Source organism: Crinia signifera, chromosome 2 (assembly GCF_055691185.1).
Source record: "Crinia signifera chromosome 2, ASM5569118v1, whole genome shotgun sequence".
Classification (NCBI taxonomy): domain Eukaryota; kingdom Metazoa; phylum Chordata; class Amphibia; order Anura; family Myobatrachidae; genus Crinia; species Crinia signifera.
The window spans coordinates 298,927,717-298,941,899 of record NC_139218.1 but is presented as its reverse complement, the minus strand read 5'-3'; the positions used below and the strand labels follow the sequence as shown (position 1 = coordinate 298,941,899).

The 14,183-nt window shown below is 45.1% G+C and overlaps 1 long non-coding RNA gene across 1 annotated transcript in view; it reads left to right on the top strand.

Annotated features, from left to right (window-relative positions):
* LOC146057534 (uncharacterized) overlaps nt 1–14,183 on the top strand; it is a 32,354-nt gene that overhangs the window by 17,744 nt on the left and 427 nt on the right. The window contains exon 2 of the long non-coding RNA XR_014469741.1: nt 13,308–13,518. This is a non-coding gene — a long non-coding RNA (uncharacterized LOC146057534). The remainder of the gene's footprint in view (nt 1–13,307; nt 13,519–14,183) is intronic.

The following is a 14,183-nucleotide window of genomic DNA, read 5'->3' as shown; positions in this document are numbered from 1 at the left end:
ACATAGGCTTGTCCAATGCAATGGCATCCTGGACACTATGGGACTTGTAAAACCACCATAGAATAAATATACCATTGTTAAAAAAAAAACATTGAAAAAGTCTTTATATTTAAATTAACTAATTTTTGTGTTACAAAGAGCTGTTTAGTGATGTTTTAGATGGCTTTTTTAACTCTTAAATTACACTGGACAAAATTATTTAAACACAAAAGAAGATGGTTAAGTCTAAAGTACGGTGTGGTACCTTCATTTTTATTAAGGGTTTTTCTTTCAAATATTCTGTTCTGAATGAAACGCGTTGGTCCACTTCAGGAGACACTGTTAGTACAGGGTTAAAGAACACAAGCAGAGCTCTGAGCAAGCAGTACTGACTTGATTACCCTACAGTACAATCTCCTCCCATGCTGAGAGATTTTATAGAATCTTTTTTTTTTTTATCAAACTTGACTGTTGTATATTACATTATATAGAAATAAGGAAAATACACATTGAATGTGGTATCCTGAATTTCTATTGTTTAGTAGCAATAACAGAAGCCTTATAGACAGCATATCACAGAACAGATGTACAGAGTTCTGCAGCCATTCTAGATACAAAGAGCTGGTATACAGTTTATATTTGGTGAGAAACAATCTGTTTCAATGCCTTGGATAAGCAACTTGAGAGTAATGGGTTTTGATGCATCAAATTAACGTTGGTAATGAAGTCAAAATATTGCCAGCTCAATCATAGTAGGACAATTCCTGCTGTGCTGGACCCTGTGCTCTCCATTGATTCTTAGCTTTCCGCAGTGATCAGAACAGCAGTGTTCAGAAGTTTTGTTATATTTCTTGGAGACACTGAGAAAATGTCTGCCGCCGCATATCTGCCCTGACTACAGTAAAAAGGAAGTAAAAGGTTTAATCTAGTGATGACTTTTTAACAGTCAACATTAACAGCTCGTTCTGCCCCTCCCAGGAGTATTTTTCTATTCAGTGTGTGCTCAATGTATGCACTGCAGGAAAACTACCAATCACAATTCACTTATTATAAAGTCCCGCCCCCCCAGTTCTCATATAGAACACAGAAGGGCCCTTACAGCAGCACAGAGTGGGCTCTCACACAGAAGCAGCAAAAAGGAACCCTGATACAAAGCAGCACAGAGCGGGCTCTTATATACCAGCAGCAGCACAGAAGGGCCCCTCACACAAAGCAGCAAAGATCAGCCTATTGCACAGATACACAGAGGGACTATTTACACATGGCAGCAAAGAGGGGCCCATCAAACAGCAACAGCACAGAGGCATACTGCCCAGCTCTCCTGTTTACAGATAAACAGTCCTGCTAATTGGACACTGTCCTGTGGGTCAATCGCTTAAGAGATGCTATGCCCACAGTATCTAACAGGGTGGAGAGGGCTGCTCAGGGATAGATTGTCACATGCCCACAACAATGGGGGTCACAGCGCTAGACCACGCCCTTCAGTGGCCTAGTCCCTTTTTGGCTGGGTTACACCTCCAACCCCGATTCTGCAAAGCCTAAAGTTGGGAGATATGCAGAGAGGCCCATCACACACACAACAGCACAGAGCATAGCCAGATTAAAGGGGGTGGATTGCTTACTGTACCCCTGGGCCCCCCTTTGTCAGCCCTCCTACCCAGCTGGAGCACAGTGACATCACTAGCTGTCCCTCTTGTGCAGCAGCAGCAGAACCAGGAAGGAGGTGAGGGCCAATGTGTTTTATTTTATTTCCTTTTAAGGATCATTTGTGTGTTTGTTCTTTTCTTATGGAGGGCCAATGAGGCTGTCTATATTATTTTCTTATATGGTCTACCAAAATCTGAATAAAAAATATGATGGCACATTTTTTTAATATATGATGTAGTATGCTCCAGCATGTTTGGTGCGATGCGCACCATAAAGTCAGCTGTTAATAATGAACATATTGAAGACAGCCAGAATTCTTATTACATGTATTTGTTCTATTTATTTTTCTGTCCATTTTGTAATTATTATATAAAACAAAGTACAACATTACAGACCTGATTTCCAGACACTATTTCAGTTGTGCATGTGTGTGAGATGCACCGTACATGTATCCTGATGGTGTTGGTAAAGGGCTGCAGTACAGAGAACACAAAAAGTATATTAGAAATTTGTTAGGTGTCCTTGGGCAGTTACAGGGGGATGGTTAATCAGATGTATCACAGTATGGGTGTATTATTGGAATGACACATGTGTGTTGCTAATAGTCACAGCATACAGGCCCTTATTCTGATCTCGGCGGTACGGCCCGCGTGCGGCCGTACCGCCGATGTTTTCACTCTGCACATGCGCAGAGGTCACTCTGCGCATGTGCAGGGGAAATCGCCGCACAAAAAATGTATACGCCGCAAAGGGGGCGTATAGGGGCGTGAGGGGCTTAATAGCCTCATTACCCTATGCATACGCCCAGCGTTTCATGGGCGTTCCCATGCAAACGCGGGGCGTATGCATGGTAATGAGGCTATGACGCCAGTGATGGGGGCGGAAAGCTGACATCGCCGGATGTCAGCTCTCCGCCCCCATACAAGCTTTCACACGGACGATTGTCCGTGTGGTCTAAGCTTGCGGGAGCTGGTGGAGCGTGCGGCCCTGCCTTCGATGGTCGCCGACCATCGAATGCAGGGGGCAGCTCCAACCATGGTGGAGGCGTACGCCCCACCATTTTCATGCGGATCGCCAGCCGTCCGCGTACGGACGGCCGTGGCGATCCGTATTGTAGGCGGGGATTGGTTTGTGCGGCCGGAGCAACGTATGCGGCTCCGGCCGCACAGATCAGAATAAGGGCCACAGAGAGGCTGCACTGCTCACAATGGATGCCATACCAAGAAGGATGGTCTTCATCTAGCATAGGGCTGGGGAAAGTTTTAATGATCTCACCAATGGGGGTGTCTAAGAAAGCATGATTCTAATGTCTATAGACAATGACAGGGAGTTTAATTCCTTGCACATTCGATGAATGAGTGTACACCAGGGATGGACATTGTAACATCAGTAGCATAAAGTTGCAGATGTGAATGCAGGAAAAGAAGAAAGGAAGGCCATGACTGTGACCACCTTAGAATCAATACCTATGAGGAGAGAAAATACTGCCCCCCCTAATACCCATTAGGGTTACTTCCAGAAATTACCCATGTTGGTTTTCATCCCAATATGCCCCAGGCACATAAGGGGTAATTCAGATAAGATCGCATGGCTGTGAATTCACACAGTGGCAAATTAATGATACACTGCACATGTGTATGGGCCACAATGCACATGTGCGATGTCTGCTACTTTTTTCTTTGCTAACCATTTGCAAGGTGATAGGCGTGACAGGAAGTAGGCTTCCAATTGCACTAGCATCCAGGCGTCTGGCACATCAATCTTAGTGGGGGACAAGGAATCTCAGGTTCGAAGGCAGATTGTGGTGTTAGGGGAAGTTATAATTCGAAAGACAATCTGCTACTGGGACTGCGATTGTTTTCTTTACTTCCAATTCACCCCCATTGTCCACGCCACCCCCACTATCAATGGCAAACCAAAGCATGGCGAGCGCAGCGAACCCGCAAGGGGCGGCGGTACGCGTCCTCTGACCTTTTCATACCCCCACTATCCACGTCGGCGTGGAGTTGATTTTAGATAGTGTGGTGAGCACCGAGCCCGAAGCGTGGCGAGGGGACGCGGAATACATGTTAAGTCATCTATCTAAAATCAACTCCACGCCGACGTGGATAGTGGGGTTATGAAAAGGTTGGAGGACGCGTAACGCCGCCCCTCGTGGGATCACTACGCTTGCCACGCTTCGGGTTGGCGTTGATAGTGGGGGTGGCGTTCACAATGGGGGTGCATTTAACATTGTAATTACCCATCTGGGTGCTTGTACAATTAAAAATCGCATCGCATGCCACTATATTGTATGCGATGCGAGGAGATGTATAAGATGCTGTAAGATGCTACGCTCGCCACGCTTCGGGTTGGCGTTGATAGTGGGGGTGGTGTTCACAATGAGGGTGCATTTAACATTGTAATCACCCATCTGGGTGCTTGTACAATTAAAAATCGCATCGCATGCCACTATATTGTATGTGATGCGAGGAGATGTATAAGATGCTGTAAGATAAAAATCGTGGGCGCCGTGCTAGGAAACAAGTACCGAAATTTTTCTCCCCCCTGCCCAAAAAAATTCTTGTGCCCTCCCCCTCCCCTACAAGACGGCGCGAGGCGATGGACTACAGGCACCGCCACTCCATACATATCTAATAAGCGGGGACCCAGTGCAGTGCATATTGAATGAGCGGGTCCCCGCCCCGTGCATATGTAGCATACTGCTGCCTGGGCCACCTGTCAGTTCAGCCAGCGGCGCCCACCACAGACCGCACTGGCGCCGCTCCCCCAAGCCGCCATGGGGTCTGCCACATATGTAGCTATGCCACTGGGTATGATACAAACCACCTAACACAAAAGAAAGGCATATGGTACTACTTTTACAACATACCAGTAAATCAGTAGAACAGGGGCAGGTACTAATTTTGGGCATTTTAACTATCCAAACAGTGACTGAGTATCGAGATGCCGGGTCAACCAGGTGTAGACAGACCATGTTATGGTCGACCACCATCTGTTGAACCCACTTAGTTAGATGGCTAAAGATAGACGGAGGCCGCCAGAGCTGCAATAATGCTAGTTAGAAGCCAGCTGATGATTGTCAGGACCATGGTCAACAGGAGTTTTTCAGTATTTTTGGTGCCGGTCCAATTGGATCATACTTTTACTATCCAAGTGGACAGAGTTAGAATAGAATAGTGAGTTGAGTATAGTGATGCACTGTGCCCGAACCATGGCGACCGCACACTGTGCACATACTTGAAAAACTCCTGTTGACCTTGTGACCATTGCCCATGGTCCTGCTGATCACCCTCTGGCATCTAACTAGTATTACTGCCACTCTAGTGGCCGCTGACTATCTTCAGCTGTCTAACAGAGGGATCAACTAAGGGTGGTCAACCAGAACATGGCCGATCTATCTACCCCAGTTGACCCGCTATACCATAACCCATTGACTAATGAGACTAGCACTTTAGCTAAAAGTGGAGAATTGCTAAACTTACTGAAGGACCAGCATCATACACAATCAGTAGAAACACCTACTCGTAATGGACTTAATACTAACAAATAATGTGGATTTAGTATCAAACACCAAAGTAATAGAACATCTGGGAAACAGTGACCACAACATGGTTTCACTAGACGTTAGCTTCTGTAAACGACAAAATAAGGGACAATCTTAAATACGTAATTTAAGAAGGTTAATTTCAAATTGTTTACATACTCTAAGGGGGAAATGCGGAGGAAATGTGGGAAACCCTCAAAAAGTTGCTGGATACACTAACAAATACATTTATCCCAAAGGGAAATACGGTTACTATCAACAGTATAAACCTGACATGGTTGGACAAAAAAGTTAGGGAAGCAATAAAACATAGGAACAGCAGCATTCTAAGGGAAGCTGCAATGCCCTTATCAGATCTAGATGTCAAACCACTCAGGGGCAGATGTATGAAGCAGAGATAAGGAAGGAGAAGTGAGCCAGTGGAGAAGTTGCCCATGGCAACCAATGAGCATTGAAGTAACATCTATAATTTGCATAATATTAAATAAAACAGAGCATCTGATTGGTTGCCATGGGCACCTTCTCCACTGGCTCACTTCTCCTTCCTTATCTCTGCTTCATACATATACCCCTCATCAATCCCTTACACCAACATTACATTTATTTGTGAAGCAGTAAGTTGTAAAACCCAGTTCTATTTTACAAGTTTATGTCCAATATTTAAAAAGACATTTCTTAAATATCAGCCTTAAACTAAATTCGGGGCACCGCAATCTACATAATGATGTTTTGTAAATAACCCCCAAATGTTATTTTACTTTTCAAGAGCAAGCTATCTCTTTAAAAAAAAAAAAAAAACTATTGATAAAGCAGATTTGTTACTGAAATCTTGATAATTGTAATGATGTTAATTAACCATAAAAATCTGATACATGGTTCATATACAGTACTGTATGTCAGCTGCATTCTCATGGACTGTATTGTTAAATACTGTCCATGAGGATGGATAAACCCACAGTAAAGAAGATAACTGATGCTCCATTCCATTAATGTAAATGGCGATAGCTCAGTATGATTGGCAGGGACCTTAAAACCATTATTTTCTCTAGTAATCAAATTTGTTGTATAGACATAAATTTTGAAACAATTTTCAGCTGAACAAGGAGCTGCTTCCAAATGAAGTCACAGTGCAGACTGAGCAAAAGTAAGGAATAGAGCAGGTGGTACTAAAATATGTTAAAATGCAGAGGTGTTGTCAGTTTGACAGCAATTTGAATAGCTGCTTCCATAAATTCTGCTCAGTTGTCCTTCTGTCTCTTCCATTTCCATCAGATGTTTGTGCATAAACTGCCTATTTCTATCATCTCTTATTACCTTTCTGAAAGGTAGAACTCTACATCCTAGGAAATAAGATGGTCATTCTGTATCCTAAACCAGAGTTCTTGCCAAATTGCCATCCCTATATCTGAAATCACCTAAAAAAAAAAAAAAAACAGAACAGAGCCAGTTTAGAAATATGCAAAAAAAAAAAATGGTTTGATCACACTATTTGATCAATGTTTAGAATAGTGGAACCATTAGCCTTCTTAGACTTTTGACATATCTTTTACTATATCAGGGTTATATTATACTGTATCTATTATTCGATTTTTTTTATATGATCAGTTTGAAAAAAAAACATCATTTAGAGATTCCACCTTGTTATGCAAATTATTCACTTTTGCATCCATATTATGGGTGTGCACCTGGCCATTTTTCCTATTTTGTGTTTTGGTTTTGAACGTGGATCCCCTTTGCGTTTTGGATCTGTATTGGTTTTGCCAAAAACACCCTTGCTGGTTTTGGTTTTAGATCAGTATTTTTATATATATATATATATATATATATATATAAAAAAATAAAAACTGCTTAAATCACATCATTTTTTTGTTCCCACGATATTCTTGACCTCAGCAACACTAATTGTCATTAATTTCCAGTCTTTTCTGAACACCTCACAGCTCACAGGTATTGTTTTTAGGTCAAAAGTAGGTAGCTGGATGACTAAGCTAAGCAACAGAAGTGGTCAGCACAAAAACTGGATTGATAAAGGATTCCTGGACTGATACAGCACACATGGCAGCACCCTTGGAATTATATGGCACACTTGGCAGCACCCCTGGAATTATATAGCACATAGGGAAGCACCCCAGGAATTATAGGGCACACATGGTGGCACCCCTGGAATTATACAGCACACATAGTGACACCCCTGGATTTATACAGTACACTTATCGGCACCCCTGGACCAGTGGCTTAACTATACATTTTGCTCCCCCAAGCCAAAATATTTTTATACGCCCCCCCCCCCCCCCTACACATTACCTCTCTGTCTCTCCCCATGTCCCTTCCCACCACATGCCTCTCCGTGTCCCCTCTGGTCCCTTTACACCACATGCCTCTCTGTGTCCCCCCTGGTCCCTTCCCACCACATGCCTCCCTGTGTCCCCCCTGGTCCTTCCCACCACATGCCTCCTTGTGTCCCCCCTGGTCCCTTCCAGGGCATTTCTTATGGCCACCGGCCCTATATACTTGAAAGTGCACTGGCACCATCCCAGCCCAGCTTGCCACTGCCCATCCCCTGTGTGACACCCCCCCCACACACATGCCGGGCCAGGCTGCACGCTGCCCCTCTCCTTTCTGCACACTGCCCCAAGGAGCTGACGGTCTGACCGACAGTCCCCCTTTAACTATGTGCAGCAGCGGGGATGATCCAGGTGGCGGTGGCAGCTTGTAGCGCTATGTGCCTGCAGGATGGCCCGCCCACTGTCAGTGTCACTGAAACTAGGACTGCTGGTGCCTGGGGCGACCCCCCCCCCCCCCCAATTTTTTTTTTTTTTATGTTTTTTACCTGGTGCTCATTGAGGTTCTGTGTGGTGGAGGCGGGTGTAGGACAATATATTCCCTGGGAGCTTTTGCTGGGCCTTCAGCTGTCCGTGTCCCTTGGAGGTCCTGAAACTGGAGGAGGGGTGTCTGGAGTTGGGCAGCAGGACCTGTCTAGTCACCTATGCAGCAGTCAGCTGTGCACCTTGGTCCCACGCGGACGTTTGCGGTGAGGAGGCCCCCGAGGATGACAGGCATCTGCAGTGAAGCTGGAGCTTGGCAGGTGGAGAGCTTGCCTGGTGAGCCGGGAGTCGAGATGGGAGCGCTTCCGAGTGAGTATGCAGGGGTCCCGGCGGCAATGTGCAGGCACATTGGCAGCCACAACAGAGTGACTAGCTCACTCTCTAGCACCCCTATGATCCGCACCCAGGCCCCCCTAGTTACGGCCAGTGCCGGTGCAAGGCACCGGAGCGCCCCAGGCTAGTCGGGGTGGAGGCGCCCCAGTGTCCGGGGGAGGGAGGGGGGGGTGGTACCTGTGTAAAAAAAATGCTGCCCCGGCATCCCTGCAGTGCTGGGGTGGTCAGGGGTGTCCGTGCCGTAGGGGTACCTGCGGCGCCGTGATGTGTATAAAGCTGGCTGCGGCCGGCGGGGTCCCTGTAGAGAATAGCAAATAACTAGCGCTTCCCGTGCCGCCGCGCGCATAGCGCTAGTTATTTGCTATTCACTACAGGGACCCCGCCGGCCGCAGCCAGCTTTATACACCCCTGACCGCCCCAGCACTGCAGGGACGCCGGGGCAGCAATTTTTTTACACAGTTCGCTGGGGGTGAGGGGCGAACTGCGGCCCTCCAGGTACCGGCGCCCTAGGCAAATGCCTAGAGCTGCCTAGTGGTGGCGCTGGCCCTGGTTACGGCCCTGATTTCACTGACAATGGCAGCCAGCGGCAGCCTAATATCAGTGCGCCCACCACAGACCCCGCTGGTGCCGCTCCCCCAAGCTGCCGCATGTTCTGCCTCACGGTAGATACACCACTGCCCTGGACTGATACAGTAAACATGGGGCAGCACCCCTGGAATTATATGGCACATATGGCAGCATCCCTGTAATTATATGGCACACATGGCAGCACCCCTGGAATTATACGGCACACAGGGCTGCACCCCAGGAATTATAAGGCACACATGATGGCTCCCCTGGTATTATACGGCACACTTAGTGGCACCCCTGGACTGATACGCTACTTATGTCAGCACTCCTGGAATTATATAGCACACAGCGGTGTCATGCCACAGCCAAGGTACACGTTTTATACAAGGTCCAAGCTTAATATTTTGTGGTAAAAAATAGAAATATAACATTGGGTTGTGCTGCGGAACATCAAGTCCCAGCAAGTCTCTCCCACCTGCAAGAACTTGGAGAACCACAAATTTCAGCATTTGGGGTATTAAAGGGCTAGCTGGGACTTGTAGTCCCACAGCATGACCGATGTTGCAACAAATACACACTGACACCCAGGAAAGTAGAGCTTTTTAACATACAATACACGCATACAGCCATTCATGCACACAACATACTTATCTGCCCCTTAAATTAATTCTGAGATATACTGTAGTACTGTAGATGTCATAGCTGGGGTTAATGCAGATTTTCCCGGCATTCTCACCTTCAGAATGCTGGTGGAGGCAGAGGCCTCCTCTAAATCAGAGAACTGTTTTCTAATCACTGCATCCTACCACAACACATGACCATCATGACTGGTTTGAAATGTGACCGATGCTGTACTTTTCTGTCCACTAAATTTCCAGAATATAAAAGGGTGAGCCACATTTGACCTGCACCTAGATATACAGAGAAAAACATACAGTGCAGATGCTCAGTCCCTATTATTAATCAATAATCAAAGTTCTTAGGGGATACGGTCACTAGGTCTACAAGCATTAGGTCGACAAGCATTAGGTCGACACTACTAGGTCAACATGATTGAAGGTCGACATGACTGAAGGTTGACATGGGTTAGGTCGACCTAGTTGCTGTCTATCCAATGATCCATACCCGTTCTTAGTGCTGTATATTCCGTGGCCAAGAAATATTTTCCCACCAACCAGCATCAACATTGCGCTGGTATCTCTGGTGGGTCCCTAATACTAAGAAGATTGAATCTGGGGCACAGGACCTCCAAAAAAGCCAGCAAAAACCACTCACTCCAGGGCAGCACATAGGTAAAAAAAGAAGTTAGTTTTTTACTGGTGATTTTGCTGGCTTTTATTGGGGTCCTAAGTAGGGATGTTCACCGGCCACTTTTCGGGTTTTGGGTTTTGGGTTCTGATTACCTTGAGGTTTTGGGTTCTAATGGGTTTTGGCAAAACACCTCCTAAGTGTTTTGTGTTTGGATTTTTTGGGTTTTGGGTTCTGATTTTTTGTTAAAAAAGCATAAAAACTGCTAAAATCGCAGAATTTTGGTTTTTATTTTTTGCTCCTACGCTATATTAACCTCTATAACATTAATTTCCACTCATTTCCAGTCTATTCTGAACAGCTCACACCTTACAATATTGTTTTTAGGGCAAAAGGTTGCACCGAGGTACCTGGATAACTATGATAAGCCACACAAGTGTGCGGCACAAACACTAGACTGATATGGCACACTTAGCATCCCCTCTAGGCTGATACTGCACACCTAGAATTACCCCTGGACTGATATGGCACAGATAGCATCACCCCTGGACTGATATGGCACATTTAGCATCACCCCTGGACTGATATGGCACACTTAGCATCCCCCTAGTCTGATACGGCACACCTAGCATCACCCCTGGACTGATATGGCACGCTTAGCATCACCCCTGGACTAATACAGCACACTTGGCAGCACCCCATCAATTATACAGCAGACTTGGCTCACCCCAGGAATTATTTGGCAGACTTGGCTCACCCCTGGACTGATATGGCACACTTAGCATCACCCCTGGACTGATACGGCACACTTAGCATCACCCCTGGACTAATACAGCACACTTGACAGCACCCCATGAATTGGCAGACTTGGCTTACCCCAGGAATTATACGGCACAGATGGTGGCACCCCTGACCTGATACAGCACACATGGAATTAATGGAATTATACGGCACAGATGGCGGCACCCCTGGACTGTTACGGCACACATGGCGGCAGGCATGGAATTATACGGCAGACAAATTCCTGCAGTAAAAATAAAAATGTGTATTCTTTTAATTATAAAAAAGAGCAGCACACCTTACTTAGCAACACCCCATGAATTATACAGCACTCTTGGCTCACCCCTGGACTACAGCGCATTTAACAGCCCTTGCAGTAAAAAAAAAAAAAAAAACACCTTCTTTTTATTTTCATAAAAAAAAAAGGGCAGCTCCCCTGGTCTGATAAGGGACACATGGGGCACCCCTGGAATTATACGGCACACATGCGGGCACCCCAGGACTGATACAGGACACATGGGGGCACCCATGGAATTATATGGCACACATGCAGGCACCCCTGGACTGATACAGGACACAAGGGGGCACCCATAGAAGTATACGGCACACGGCACCCCTGGACTGATACAGCACACATGTGGGCACCCCTGGACAAATACAGCACACATGTGGGCACCCCTGGATGGATACAGTACACATGCGGGCACCCCTGGACTGATACAGCACAAATGTGGGCACCCCATGACAAATACAGCACACATGTGGGCACCCCTGGATGGATGCAGTACAAATGTGGGCACCCCTGGACAAATACAGCACACATGTGGGCACCCCTGGATGGATACAGTACAAATGTGGGCACCCTGGACTGATGCAGCACACATGCGGGCACCCTGGACGGATGCAGCACACATGTGGGCACCCTGGACTTATACTGTGCACTGGCAGCAGTCATTTAATTTTTTTTTTTTTTGCTGAATTAAAATAATGTAGCCCCCTCTGTACCACTAGCAGCAGCCCCCTATGCATAAATCATCCCCCCCCAGCATGTCATCCCCCCCACTCCGCTCAGCAGACAGCATGGACACATCCGTGCTGTCTGAAATCACCAGCCTGTTTGAAAATGGCGCCGACCGCCGGGAACTATATATCCCCAGGTCTCGCGAGCCTCAATTTTTATCATCGGCCAATCACCTCCTACCTGTCATTTTTCAAACCCAGCCTGTGACTTCAAAGTTAGGAGCTGATTGGCCGGTGATAAAAAACAGACAATTTATCACTTCACTGAGCTTAATAAATCTACCTCTGAAAGCAGCAACCCCTCTAAAACATCTTAAAGGGGGCTTGCATTAACCTACACCTTGGGGTTTAAATTTGCTCAGCCAGATTAACTGGCTTGTGCTCGAATTAATCATTCTGCTGCTAACTGGCGCTTCGGACCTCATAGTAGGTAAGGCTGAAATAAGACTTGCGTCCATCTAGTTCAACCTAGGTTGTTATAGTTCAACCTAGGTTGTTATTTTTGTACTTTTTTTTTTTTTTTTTTAATTATAAAACAAGATAAATTTGAACAAACCATATCCCATGGAGTAAATATTGTGTATCCATAAATGTTTTAGAAACAATAAAAAAAAAAGTAAATATTACATATAACAGTGACTTTGTGTCTATGCATACGATTAAGTACTTAATTCATTTACAAAGCTTTCCTAGCTACTGATCAGTTTGAGTTTTAGATTGACATCCTTCTAAACTCATCCCTTTTTTTTTAGAACGTGTTTAATCATTAAGAAAAGCTAACAAACAATGGAAATCAATGCTGATTTGGCAGCACATTGGATAATAAATATTCACTGTTTAAAAAACAATTATATAGTTCATTTTGAACATTCTAATTGTTTTTGGTTTATGCAACATAAAATACTATTTTGTTGAATTCCACTCTCAGGTTATTCATAGTGATAAATGTGACTGGTATATCTTTATACAGAACATGTCTCAGCCAATTTGCTTCTGTAGAATAGGATATGTTCCAAGACCTAAAAATCACCTGCTTGGCTTATTAAAGCTAATCATTTGCAATAAAAAGACATTAAGAAAATAGCAACTTTAAGCCGTACTGCCAGCTGAACCATGCCATGTAGTTTAGGATGATTTCATATGTTTTGTAAGCAAACCTCCCATATGTCTGATTACTTCATTACACATACAGGGAGAGAGGAATTCTCATCTGCTACATGCCTTTACACACTGGGGTTTTATTTCTCCTTTTCATTTGCTGAACAAGCTAAACATACAGTTGTAATGTGCGGCATTCAATCATATTCAGGCACACATTGCAGCTTGATCAGTAATTGATTTTCTTGTCAAATTTCTAGATATGGCAAGAAACACCAACAACGCAGGGAGAGGGAGCAATGCAAACTGGTGCCGAGAGCCGTCTAGACAGAGACAGATGGGATTACCTTCAGCCAATGTCATTCAGCCATGATGTGTAGAAAAGCCTCTCAGTTCAAGCTAAAGTCAAAATCCCAATCAAGAAGCTAAAGCCTGTGTAGCTCAGTCCCACTCCCCTGGGGCTGTGTTGAGGTAATAAATGGTTTACGGCCTGGAAAACATTTGGAACTTTCTGGGTTCTTGTTGGTTCAATTGCCTAGGCTATGAATGTACTCACACTGTACAAACACAGAGGTAGATGTATGAAGCAGTGCTAATGGACAGGAAGTGGCCAATGGCAACCAATCAGCACTGAAGTAACATCTATAATTTGCATACATTTATACAGAACATGCTAAGGGACAGGAAGTGGCCCATGGCAACCAATCAGCTCTGAAGTAACATCTATCATTTGCATACATTTATACAGAGCAGATGACTGGTTGCCATGGGCCACTTTTCCACTGGCTCACTTCTCCATACATCCACTCCACTACCTGATTGGTTATGATCTGAAATCTCGACATTCCATATTCTCCAACCTAACTGAATATCACAATCCACACACAAAACCAACCTGTATATAGTGCTACAGGACCATTTACGAAGACATCCATATTTTATGCTTCCTTTTGAGAAAAAGACATTTGTATCTATTTCCATTTGTCTCCCACATGTATTTGTTGTCTTCTGGATACACACTCACTTGCATCTTCTAATTTTATAACATTTGTGCAATATAGACCTGGCAACGATTGCTTCTCTCTCAATTCCCTTTCTATGCTTCTGCACAAACTGTATCACATAAAATGTTTTAT